Here is a 14,342-nt window from a genome sequence, read left to right on the forward strand (position 1 = left end):
CTTCTATCCCAGGGTTAAACTGCAACAAAATAATTGTGACTATAAAAGTATTCAGTTCTCCTTTCCTCCTTCACTACTTCCCGGGACACAATTTACCTGTGATTTCTAATATGTGATTTTACGTATTTGAAGGAAACATTCTTTAGAGTTCAAAATCTTAATCGTACATAGATTTCATCTTATAGTTTTCCTCCTAGGCTTGAAAGTAAAAATTCATGGCATGAATTTCTATATTATGTAGAAAACAGTCTGTCTCATAAAAGCAATATCAGGCTATCATTTTAAAAATAAACTTACTGCCTACTTCAAAATCAATACACAATTTTTGAAAGCACTTAATATGTTGGCGATATCTCCAACCTTCCTTCATTGTCTTAAATATCTGCTTGGTTGTCTCCCTGCAGACATCCACTAAATATATGGTTTATTTTGGGTAACTGATTATAGGAAACTTTTTCATATATCCACCAAATGGCATGCTTAATCACATCTTCTTTTCAACTTTAAAGAACCAAATAATTTCCTTATCTTGACATTTGAGCATGAGCCAGAGACCTCAGAGGAGGTTATCTATGGCTCCTACACATGAAGGGCCCTTATCAAGCAAGCAAAGTTTACAATCGCAGCAAGAGCATAGAAGGAAAACAAATGGTCTGGTCAATAGTTCTCCATGTGAGACTTTTTCAAAGGATCTTATCTAGAAGCCTTTTTCCAAAAAGCTCACAGCGGATGAGATTTTTCATTAACTGCAGAGCTCTGTGATGGGTGTAATGTTTTGAATGCTTTTCTCTTTTCACTGGCTATCAGCTAAGACTCTTATTTTGTTTCTTTTTGGATATAAGTTAAAATTTTCTCCCATGACCTCAAAGCCTTTGCTGCTCAAGACTTTTTCTCATTACTGATGGTTTTGATTAGAAACTAAAAAACTGTGATGAAAAAGTCACCTTCTCTACCTTCCTTCCTGCTTCCCTGGAATTTGATGACCAGCCAGAGGGTATCCCACACACAGTCTTTTCCCTATGGGGAAACTGATGTGGAAAGATTACACGAAGGATCTGTTAGTGGAGGCATAGCATTGACCAGAAGCAAGGCTAGCAGAACACGGTGCACTGAGAGTAGCTAGATTTTTCTTTGCATAGAAAAGTAAATTTCACATAATTTAATATCTTTCATGTACAGTTTCACTGTCAAGGCACCCAGGAAAGGAGTTAAATTCAGTTTCAATCAAAACGTTAAGAACTTTTATTAATATTTAGAGTGTGGTACAACCTAGATTTAGAAAAGTGCAAAAATTATAAATTCAGAGCTTGCTGGATTACTACAAAGTAAAGACAGCTGTGTGACCACTTCCTAGTTCAATAAATTGAAAGCTGCTGAACCCCAGAAAGACCCTTACTCTCCTTCCCAAAATTATACTATACTCCTTCCACTACTCTGATCTCTAACACAAGAGGTTGTCTGTTTTTGAGCTTTGTATAAATGGATTGGGCTTCCCTTGTACCTCGGATGGTAAAGAGCCTGCTTGCAGTGCAGGAGACCCAGGTTTGATCCCTGAGTGAAGAAGGTCCCCTGGAGAAGGAAATGGCGACCCACTCCAGTGTTCCTGCCTGGATAATCCATGGGCAGGGGAGCCTGGTAGACTACCATCCATGGGGTGGCAAAGAGTTGGACATGACTGAGTGACTAACACACACATGAATGGATTATATGGTATGTATTTTCTTGTGTCTTCTATTGCTCAATACGTTTGCAACTTTTATCCAAATTGTTGCATGAAATAGTTCAATCATTTTAATTGCTGTGTAGTATTCCATTCTATTGATGTACCAAGTTTATCCATTCTACCACTGATAAGTATCTGGATTGCTTGCAGTTTTTGGTGATTATGAACAGTGCTGCTGTGAATATTCTTATACATATTTTTTGCTGTACCTGAGCACATATTTCTTGCAGGTATGTATTTAGGAGTGCAGCAGCCAGAATACAAGGTGTATATATGTAGTGTATACTGTCAACATTTACTAAAACGGTTAACCAAAATATACCAATATGTACAAATAGACTCTGGATTTCTATGAGAGGTCCTATTGTCCCATATGTTTGTCAGTTCTTAACATTTTCATATTTAAATTTTGGCCCTTCTAGGAATTCCCTGGTGGTCCAGTGGTTAGGACTCGAAGCTTCCACCGCAGTGAGCAGTGGTTCTATCCCTGGCCGGCAAACTAAGATCCTGCATGCTGTTTGGCACGGCCAAAAAATAAAATGAATAAATAAATAAATGTTAGCCCTTCTAGTGAGTGTGGTGGTTACTCATTGTGGTTTAAGTGTTCTTGATTGCTAATGAAATTGAGCACCTCTTCATACATCTTGTGGACATTTAGATACCATTTTTTGCAGTGCCTGTCCAAACGTCTTGCCCATTTTGCAACAGAGTATCTGACACTTTCTTTGTGATTTATATATTCTTTACATACTCTGGAATATGCGTTTTTTTTTTCAGACATATGTGTTGCATATGTCTTTTTCTACTTACATCTTGATATTTTAAATGGACTTAATAGTATATCTGATGGGCAGTTTTTAATTTTCATCTAGCCTAATTTATCAGACAAATAGCTATTAAAGTAAAAATTGTTTGTAGAGACAGAAATAATACATCATGAAAAAAATGTTCAACAAACAAGATATTCGGTTTCCCAATTTGTTGCAACTAATAATGTAATTTCAAAAGATGAAAAGGAAAAAAGAAAACAAAAAAACAAAAGCAGAATTAAAAGGGAACTTTAGAAAACCTATAGCCTTTTCCCAGTAACTGTATTGAAACACAAAAACTCACTGTGCACTGCTTGTAAGAGACACAATTTAGATATAACCATACTGAAAGGGACCTTTGCGAATCCCCTGGGCAGCCAGCAAATCAAACCAGTCAATCCTAAAGGAAATCAACCCTGAATATTCATTGGAAGGACTGATGCTGAAGCTGAAGCTCCAGTACTTTGGCCACCTGATGCAAAGAGCTGATACACTGGAAAAGACTAATGCTGGGAAAGATTGAGGGCAGGAGGAGAAGGGGATGACAGAGGATAAGATGGTTGGATGACATGATTGACTCAATTGATATGGGTTTGAGCAAACTCTGAGAGATAGTGAAGGACAGGAAAGCCTTGCATGCTGCAGTCCATGGGATCTCAAAGAGTAGGACATGACTGAGAGGCTGAGCAACAACAACTGAAAGTTTAAAACTAAAAGGATGAAAAAGATATATAATTCAAACACTAATCCAAAGAAAGCTAGATTTTAAATATTGAATCAGTCTGGCAATCCAGAGATAAAATCCAACTTGTCATGGTGCATTTTCTTTTTTACAAATTAATGTATTCAATTCACTAAGGTTTTGTTAAAGTTTTTCTTTTTAATCTATGTTTAGGAGAGATATCTGTCTATAATTTTTTTTCTTGTAATTATCTTGTTAGGTTTTAGTATCAGGACAACATTAATCTTACAAAATAGCAGGGAGAGTTTTATTCCTCTTTAATTTTTTAAAAAATTTTATGATAAATTGGTAATATTACTTCCTTAAATATTTAGTAGAATTCACCAGTGATAGCATCTGGGCCTGGAGTTTTATTTGTGGGAAGTTTTTAACCAATAATCAGTTTATTTAACAGATAAAGAGGCAGGCTAGCTATTGTTCTTTGGATGGGATTTGATAGTTTGTGTCTTTTATAAAATGTGTCTGCTTCATCTAAATTATGAATATTATCAATGTAAAATATTTAATAATACTATTGATTATAATTTCCTGTCTGTAGGGTCTGTAGAGATAGTCTTTTTTTTTTTTTCTTTCTGCAATTGGCAATCTGTGCTTTCTATCTCTCTTCCCTATCAGTCTAAAGAAATTATCGATTTTATTTTCTGATTCTTTCAAAGAACTAGATTTTGCATTGATTGTTTTATCTAATATTTTCTGCTTCTTTTACTGATTTATGCTTTTGTTCTATATATAACTAGAAAATTAAGAATTCTACTACTTTGTTATTTGTTCAGTATGGAAAACCTAACTCTTGTGATTTCTTATAGATCATGGGAGACACAAAATTTAGTGCTAAGTCTCAACATCATCAATTGGAGAATGAAAATTTCACTTAACAAAAGAAATGAGTAACACATCATCATAATTTATAATTTTATCTGCTGTTATGATAAGTTAATATATACAGTGCTATTAGGTTTAGTTAATTTAAAACATACATATCACTGTTTAATCTCCCTAAAACTTTACAAAGTAATATCATTTTTCCCATTTTATGGACAAGAAAGTGAAAAATCAGAGCAGTTTATAATGTGTCCTCACCAATCACACATTAGAAAGGAGCAGATTGAGTTGTGAACCAATGCTCTTAAATACTATTTTTTCACTTATAAACCAAAATCACTTGCGGTCTAAGGGAACCCAAACAGTTAAGGGACTCTGTTCTTTTCAAGTCTGTATGGCAGCTCATCTGTTAACAACATGGTTACTGAGTATTTTAAGCCCCGTGTTGAGACCTACCACTCAGAATAAAAGATCCCTGTCGAAATATTACTGCTCATTGATAATGCATCTGGTCACCCAAGAGCTCTGATGGAAACGCAGGAGATTCGTGATGTTTTCATGTCTGCTGACGCAGCCTCTGTCCTGCAGCCCATGGATCAAGGACTAATCTCAGCTTTCAAGTCTTTCACTTAAGAAATGCATTTCATGAGGCTGCCATACATAGTGATTCTTCTGATTAATCTGGGCAAAGTAAATTAAAAATGTTCTGGAAAGGATTCACCATCCTAGAGCTATTCAGAACATTCTCAATTCATGGGAAGAGGCCAAAATATCAATATTAACGGGAGTTTGGAAGAAGTTGATTCCAGCCCTCATGGATGACTTTGAGGGGTTCAAGACTTCAGTAGAGGAGGCAACTGTGGCTGTCATGGGAGCAGCAAGAGAAGTAGGCGTGGAGCTTGAAGGTGTTGCTGAATTCTTGAAATCTTGGGATGAAAATTGAATAGGTGAGGAGTTGCTTCATGTGGGTGAGCCAAGAAAGAGGTTTCTTGAGATGGAATCTACTCCTGGTGAAGATGATATGATGATTGTTGAAATGACAGCAAAGGATTCAGAATATGACATAAACTTAGTTGATTTGAGAGGATTGACTCTAATTTTGAAAAAAGTTCTACAGTTAGTAAAACACTATAAAAAGCATTGCATTATAGGTAAACTCTTGATCATCTGAGACACCAGGGAAGCCCCACTTTCGCTTTTCACTTTCTACTGTGGGTAAAACACTGTCAAAAAGCAATGCGTACTACAGAGAAATTGTGAAAAAAAGCCTTAATAGGTGTAGCAAACTTTACTGTTGTCTTACTTTAAGGAATCATTATAGTCACCCCAGTCTTCCGCAACCACCACCCTAATTAGTTAGCAGCCATCAATATTGAGGCAAGGTCTTCCTTCAGCAAAAAGATTATGACTCACCGAAGTCTCAGTTGGTAGTAAGCATTTTTTGTAGCAATAAGTACTTCTAAAAAATTATGTACCTTTTTTAGACATAATGCCATTGGACTACAGAATAGTATAAGCACAACATTTATATGCACTGCAAAGCCAAAAATTCATGTAACAAATTTTATTACAGTGTTCACTTTATTGGGATGGTCTGGAACCAAACCCACAACATCCCCAAGGAAAGCTTGAATATCTTAAAAGTTTCATCAGAAGAAAAAGAAAAAACAAAACAAAACTGTAATTGTGTATGGTGATGAGTGTTAATTAAACTTATTTTAGTGACCATCTGTCAGCATATACAAATATTGAATCATGTTGTATACCTGCAACTAACATTATGTTGTAAGACTATTATACCTCAATTTAAAAACCAGTTCTTCTCTCTTGTATAACTACACCAGGCTTTCCCCTCCTCTCAGATATATCACTACGTTTTCCTTTTTATTCTTCACCTGGTAGCCACCAGAAGATATTTCTAGGTAAGATATCTTGGCATGTCTTCTTTTTCAAACTGTGTTAAAATAATCCTCAATTCAATTTTTTAACAAATTGTTGAAAATCTTTTGGACTGATTAAAGCATATTTATTGACAACTTTCTCTTACTGGTTTACTTTTGAAATTTAAATTGAGTTGAACTGGATTATGATACAAATAAATCTAGTAAGGTAATAGTACATTTTCTATTCTTCGACTTTCTCCATTGACTTTAATATGTGCATATATACAGCATTATGTGTGTATAACATGTATTGCATGTATGCCGCTACTGCTTAATTGCTCAGTCATGTCTGACTTTTTGTGGCCCCATGGAGTGTAGCTGCCCAGGCTCCTCTATCCATGGGGATTCTCCAGGCAAGAATGCTGGAGTGGGTGCCATGCCCTCCTCCAGGGGATCTTCCCAACCCAGGTCTCCTGCACTGCAGGCAGATTTTTTACCTTCTGAGCCACCAGGGAAGCCCAAGAATACTGGCATGGGTAGCTTATCCCTTCTCCAGGGAATCTTCTTGACCAAGGAATCGAACCAGGGTCTCTTGCATTACAGGTGGATTCTTTACCAGCTGAGCTACCAGGGAAGCCCCATCATGTGTGTGTGTGTGTGTGTGTGTGTATAAAATCAAATATATATATATATATAATCAATTTGAGAATACATATTTTTGGTAACTAAGAATATACCTACAGTCTTTGTTTTTTAATCTCCAAGGATTAGTGGATCCAGGACAGTATATGGAAGACATCTTAGTTATTTGTTGTAATTTTATCTACTGTTTGTTATTTTGTATTTTCTTTATACCTGGATAACTATGTGGCCTGAAAATCTTTACTTTAAGTTGAAGATGATAATCTGATTTCTATGCATTGGGGAGATTTAAAATGCCTGTGTTCTGTGCTTAGTCACTCAGTCCTCTCCAACTCTTTGTGACCCCATGGACTGTAGACTACCAGGCTCGTATGTCCATGGGATTCTCCTGGCAACAATACTGGAGTGGATCCCATGCCCTCCTCCAGGGAATCTTCTCCACCCAGGGATAGAACCCATGTCTCCTACACTGCAGGCAAATTCTTTGCCTTCTGAGGCACCAGGGAAACCCATGAATACTGGAGTGGGTAGGCTATCGCTTCTCCAGCGTATCTTCTCAACCCAGGAATCGAACTGGGGTCGCTTGCATTGCAGGTGGGTTCTTCACCAGCTGAGCTACCAGGAAAGCCCTCAAAACATCTACCCCACCCCGCTACCTCTTGATTGTGTTCCTGTGTTGAATATGTATGTTAGATGGTCTTTCCCTGTGTCAAGACTCGCCTGGGGAAACGGGACTTAGGAGGAGGTGGGTCTCCTGCCTTACAGGCAGATGCTTTACTGTCTGAGCCACCAGGGAATCCCAGGAATGCAGTAGCTGTGTGAAATTCAGGGATTTAACCTCTTAAGTTACCAAACACACCCTCCGTTCCTACGTAAGCCTTTTAGCTCTGACACAGCCCAGTGTTTCCTTGTTTGGTCTCTGGTCTGTATTAACCCCTGTCATCACCCCTCTCCCACAGGAGATTCTGCGAAGGGCCCTGTGCCATCTTTGTATCTCGGCTGCAAGGAGGACACTGTCCCAAGCCTCTAAAGCTGGCAGGTCAAATTCGAGAACCACAGAGACTCGGTTACCCCTCCAGGGAAGAGGTTTCTCATGATGTCAGGCAAAACTGCCTCCCAGAAGCCCTTGTAAACAGTCAACCCATTTTGTTATATTAGTCCTGCCACAGCACTGAGGATGTGCCAGGGGTACAATCGCATCTGACAGAATGCAGCTGCTAGAGCACTCGGTCTGGCAGTTTTAAGAGGGGACTCTCCTGATTAAAACCCTCCTTCTCGGGATAACCTCTAAGATGCCACCTACATGCTCTGCCTGAGGGAGTCCCCAAGCGTCTATCCATCCTCCTTTTCCCTTCCTTTGTTAGCTGTGAAGAAAGAGCTAAGATGAGTGAGTCAGATGCAGAGAGAAATTATCACATGTATCGGTGTGTGTTCCTTTCTGAGAACAAACATAAGAAAAATTAACCTGTTGTTTGGCTATGCAAGTTATATTATTAATCAGTTCCCTACAATGTGTTTTAGCTAAAAAGTAATAACTCATCATTAGGGTGCTACCCGAGGGTATTAAGCTACCATGGAAACAGCCTGTAATATGAGACAATCCTTCATTTTCCCTCAGAGGTAGCATTTCATCAGATGCCTTAACAGTACATTCAGCATTTGGACAGAAAAAGAAATATATTTTTGCATCTATACTTACATGTATGGGCGTATATATATATACTGTCGGAGGGGGCTATCTATATCTATATATCTAAATCTATATCTATATGGCACAGTTAACAAGCTTTCTCTAATAAAGCATCTGCCCATCAGATGCCTTTCTCTAGGCAAGCTCCTCTGTATCCTGTCTTCCTACAGCAAAGGGACAATCCTTAAATGTCTGCCTTACCAAGTATGTTAGTCATTCAGTCATGTCTGACTCTTTGAGACCTTATGGACTGTAGCCTGTCAGGCTCCTCTGTCCATGGGATTCTCCAGGCAAGAATGCTGGAGTGGGTTGCCATGCCCTCCTCCAGGGGATCTTCCTGACCCAGGGGTCAAATCTGGATCTCCTGCATTGCAGGCAGATTCTTTACCATTTGAGCCACCAGGGAAGCCCTCTTCACCACTCTCGCAAAATGATTAATGATTAAGACTAGCTCCACACCCAAGAACCCAACAGATGGAGGCTCGCCCTGACTTAAAATGGAAGGGAATGCAGAAGATGCAGGTCCCTCCCTGCCTCTGACCCTCTGGCATTTGGCAGCAGGAGCCCCAGATGGGTTGGCAGCTGGCGCCTGCGGCTAAGGTGTGGGCAGTGTGGTGTGAGCAGGGCAGTGTCTTGCTCAGAGGCAGTGAACGCAGAGCAGCACAGAGGTGGAGCTGATGGAAGCCCCATGATTCTATACAAGAGATTCATGAATTCAGGGTCTCCTTCAAGATCTTATCTTCTTGGTGATTCCCTGGTCAAGGGAGCAAAAACCGGATTTGCTAACCCACTTTGCAAGAGCTAACCTCAAGAAATTCTAGGCATTGTAGCAATAAAACCAATATTGTAGCAATAAAACCAATATTGTCAGACTTCCAGCAGGCAACTGGCAGAGTAGGAAAAAGGTCTTGCTCTTCTCTCAAATAATGCATTCATCTATGTAATCTTGAGCTTAAAATAGATGGATTCAAAATCTTCAAAAAAAACCCATAAATTTGGGCAATCAGGTTCTTTCCCTGTGTGATGATACCCTGAGGGGTCAACGTGATCAACCTCATTGTACTAGCTTGTGTGCTTAGGCACTCAGTCATGTGCGATTCTGTGAGACCCTTTGGACTGTAGCCCGCCAGGCTCATCTGTCCATGGAATTTTTCTGGCAAGAATACTGGAGTGGGTTGCCATTTCCTCCTCCAAGGACCCAGGGATTGAATCCTCATCTCCTGTGTCTCCTTCATTGCCGGCAGATTTGTTAATGCTGAGCCATCATGGAAAACCCCATCATAGTAATTTAAGTAATCACAAGTGTAGAGCAGTGACCTCAGAATCAAAAGTATGGATATTTTATTCCAACCCAATCAATTGTCCCCCAAACAGGGACAGATGCGTGTCCATGTCTCAAGGCTTTAGCCTTAGATATAGTCTGTGACGATCGTTTATAAGCTGCCCAGTGCAAAGTCCTCTCTCCCTTTCTTTGAAGCCCCTGTATATCTGATCATTAGTATTCATTTGGCCTTCATCAAATGTGCTGCCACTGTGACAGCGGGCAGAGGTGCAGGGAGAGACTGAGTGGTCAGAGCAAATCTCTCTAAAGAAATGAATTTTTGAACAGAGCCTAAAAAAAGAGTCAGCAAGGCAAAAAGTATGTCAGGAAGATATTCTGTTCTCTCTTTAGAGAGAAGATCTCTCTAAAGAGATGCCCCTCTTATCAGAGGGAGCAGAAAGGCAAAGGTTTTGAGGTGGGGGTAATCTCAGTTCCCAAGGAAACAAAGTCAGAGTGGCTAGAGGGAGGTGGGTAAGGGAAAGAGTGAAATGTGGGTCTGCTTGTACAGGGCCCTTGGGTCTTCCGTCAATGGCCTGGATTTGTTCTAAATGGAAACATTTGGGGGGAGAGATTATTAAGTAAGAGAAAGGCTGATCTGATTTACGTTTCTGAAAGGTCTCATTAAATGCTGGAAGTGACCCCTGCTCAGGACTCACTGCCGTCCTCTCTTAGACCCCCTTGCACATTATCTCTGCTTAAGTCCTGGCCATACCAAGTGGTCAGCAGGTCCTAGAGGCAGAAACCAAGGTCAGCTGCAGAATTAAAAAGCACCCCTTCTATCTGTGGCTTGTTGCGTTGCCAAGATAATGAAACAGTAATACATAGGACTGATGTTGAAGCTGAAACTCCAATATTTTGGCCACCTGATGTGGAGAGCTGACTCATTTGAAAAGACTCTGATGCTGGAAAAGATTGAGGGCAGGAGGAGAAGGGGATGACAGAGGATAAGATGGCTGGATGGCATCACTGACACAATGGGCATGGGTTTGGGTGGACTCCGGGAGTTGGTGATGGACAGGGAGGCCTGGCGTGCTGCAGTTCATGGGGTCACAAAGAGTAGGACATGACTGAGCAACTGAACTGAATACCTAGTATATATCTTACAAAAGAAAACTACCTCAGCCTTTCTTTTTAAACATTTTTCTTAATTTTGAACTTAAAGAAACATTTCTGCTTCAATTACCAATGCTTTTTTCTTCTTAATATAATGTACTTTATAATTAAGAAAGTATATCAAACATAAAAAGACATTAGATCAAAACATGCATGCCATCTGAGCTTACTTGGAATGGAAACAATTTTAATTGATGCAATTTGCAGCCATTTAAATATTTCATATTTGGTTATTAACACTGCAGGGAGAGAGCGGGTCTTCATGCTGATAGATCAACAGAAAAGGAAATGCTAGCTTTGTAACTTTCATTTTCTCAAGCCTAATTTGCCTTGGAGTTCACCGGGACTTGTGTAGGTTAGTGAACATCCTTAAAGAGCAGAGGACACAAAAATGACTTTTCATATTTAAACCCAACTATTAGCATCAGGAAAGAGCTAGAGCTTTGTTAAGGTAAAGGCTGCTTCTGTCTTAGTACTGTGTGAAAAATCTTTCCAATAGAGTCCCGAAGTTTAGTGCTTGGATTTTATGATACGCACCATAGGAGATGTGGGTGAATATATTCAATCAGCTGTTTAATTAGAGGACCCCAACCAGCAAAGAGAGGGCTTGTTGAGCTAAGCATTTTATGATTTCATTTTCTTGTCTCCAGCTCACAGTGGAGTCTGTGGTGCTTTCTGATTTGCATCTGTCTAAATTTTGCCTTTGGGGAATAAAAGAGAAAGGTAGACGAGGAATAAAGGAGGAGGGAAAAATGAATTGCTTTTTCACAGCCACTATGGATGACTGTTTTTTTTTTTAATAGTTCAGACAAGAGCGGGAGAGGTTCTGGCTCGATACTGGACAGGACCTTCTGTGTGCCACAAACAGTCCGGAGGGCTGTGGGGTCTTCCTGGGCAATCTTGACAGTGCCTCTCTCCCTCTCTCTCTACACGGAAAAGTTCAAGATCAGGAAGCGGACAAGAAGACCATTCAGGCTCGTTATATAGGAATTTTCAAAAAACCACCATGTAGAAATAGTATTTGCCAGGCCTGCAAAATTTGCTTGAGCCCCGTGTCCATTTATCTTTTCTTACAGCCCCTTTCTCACTAGGAGGAAACGCAAGCAGCTGCCTGCAACAGAAGCAGACAGAACTTCCTTATAAACACAGATCCTCATCAGAGCAGGAATGAAACGGAGAGCTAAGTGGGTAGCGCTGCCTTTCTCATTAGGTCCTGTGCATATAAGTGCTTTTGTTCCATGGTTGTCCAGGTCATTGGATTCTCAAAGATCTAACATCTACTTTGTTCTAGCCCCAACTGGTCAGGGCAGAGAAAAGCTCCCAGCATAGCGAAGCCACTGCTCCCGACTTCTGCCTAGAATCCCAGCAGACTTGGAGCCCCAGGCATTCTGCAGAAATGATATTCTCAATGCCTTTCTTCCAAATCCCACGGCTGAAGGTTTCTGGGGAGAAGTCAGGAGAAATACTTTGGGTTTTCTAGTAGAAGACAGTAGTTGTATCTGGAACAAAAATGAAAAGATAGTCTATGGAAGATAGTTTCTTTCACCAGCTCAGTGAATCCCCAAGGAGCAAGCAGACACCCCCACACCCCACCTTAATGTTTTCCAGTTTGCTCATAAGCCAAGGGCACTGTTACATCTAATTCCAGCCCCTCTCCTGGTGTTCACTCCAGTTTACCCAGTTAAGCAATGGTTGAACCTTTGGGGGATAAGCCGTCCATCACTGGTGCCAGAGATGATACAGGCCAGCTTTGAGCATAGGAGGTTGACAGAACCTGTGCCTGGGGGGTGCCCTACACGTTCTATTCCTACATCTGGACTTCTTTCGAGGAATAGTAGGAGATTGTAATTTACTAAAGATTTTTCCCCTCAATATCTTATTCAATTAAAGCTCTAAGGACATTATTTTTACTTTTTAAATAGTAAACTCTTTCCCGTTTATTTCACACACACAATTTCCTATATGTTATTTTTCCATCTCTATTTAGGGAATATATGAAAATTCTCATTTTATCTTAGTAAATGCGCTGAACTGGAGTCATTTTTTTTTTTTTTTTTTTGGAGCTACCTAGAATCACTCCAGATGTTGTGGAATGCTCTCAAAGGGGAGTGGTCTAGATGTCGCAGGTGGGACTTTTAGGGACTACCTGGTCTCATGACACTCCCCCATCCCCCACTCCTGCCAACACACACACACACACACATTCACACATCAGGGAAGATCAGAGCCTGGACTTTTACAGGATCATTGCTGGAGGGCAAGTGAAAAAAGAACCAGAATTATTGGATGGTGGCTTGTTACGTAACCCCAAGGGGTAAACATTGGACTAAGAACCTTCTCTATGGCTGAAGGTACTTATCGAACACTTCCTGACTTTTATCTAGACCCAGTGTGTGTGTGTGTGTGTGTGTGTGTGTGTGTGTGTGTGTGCGCGCGCGCACATGCGCGCTTAGTCACTCAGTCATGTCCAACTCCTGGTGACCCCATGGACTGTAGCACACCAGGCTCCTCTGTCCATGGGAATCTCCAGGGGAAAATACTGGAGTGGGTTGCCATTTTCTCCAGGGGATCTTCCCAACCCAGGGATCAAACCTGTGTCTCCTATGTCTCCTGCCTTGCAGGCAGATTTTTTTTACCCGCTGAGCACTGGGGAAGCCCCTCCTCTATAGTATGTTGCTCCAAAGCCACAATAAAGAAGCAAGTAAGTTCTCTGTATTCCTGGAAACTCAGTCCCTCCTGTGGTTTGGGGTTTGACAAGATGGGCCATTGCCAGAGACTCTCACAGCTTACGCTCATCTTCCAGTTTAATTCAGTTCCCTTTACCCTGACCCAACGAGATGGTAGCAGGTAGATGGCACTGTGCTGGTGAGAGACTCAGAGAAGACCCTTGCATTGAGTGATTCTATATAAGTCTGGGACATGATAAAAAATGGCAGCTCACTCCAGTGTTCTTGCCTGGAAAATTCCATGGGTAGAGGAACCTGGCGGGCTGTAGCCCATGGGATGCAAAGAGTCAGACATGACTGAGCACAAGGTACAGGAGGGGAAGGGAGGGACTATGAAATAATAGAAGGCACACTCAGTCGTTTATCTTATTTTATCCTCATGCGTTGCCTGTGACATCACTGCACACCATTCTACAGATAAAGAAAAGGAGAAGCAGAGAATCTAACCCTCCCAGGGTCATATGCCTATGAAGTTTCAGAAGTGATTTGAATCTGGGTCTATCTGATCAGCGCTTAAGTTCATCACCTCTGCTACCTCTGAGTCACTGAGCTACGCGCCTGATGGGCTCGAATAGAGGAAGGTGACCTCTGAGGGAGTCCACCCAGAGCTATGGGTGGAGGGTTCTGGAAGTTGCCTTAATCAGGATAGGTTATGACATTCCTTGGTAACAAACTCTCAAGAGCTTACTACAGCTAAGGTTTATTTTTGGTTCGTGCAAAGTTAGATGCCAGCCAGGTGACTCTCCAGGGGATCTGTCTGTGATGATCTATCTGGTGTTTCTGTCATCTCAGCCTGCAGCCTCCCACTCTGCGAAAAAGAAGAAACACAGAAAACTCACACCCACTCTCGACTGTCTCCGGAAATGACTCG

The sequence above is a fragment of the Capricornis sumatraensis genome, chromosome 10 (assembly GCF_032405125.1).
Source record: "Capricornis sumatraensis isolate serow.1 chromosome 10, serow.2, whole genome shotgun sequence".
Lineage (NCBI taxonomy): Eukaryota > Metazoa > Chordata > Mammalia > Artiodactyla > Bovidae > Capricornis > Capricornis sumatraensis.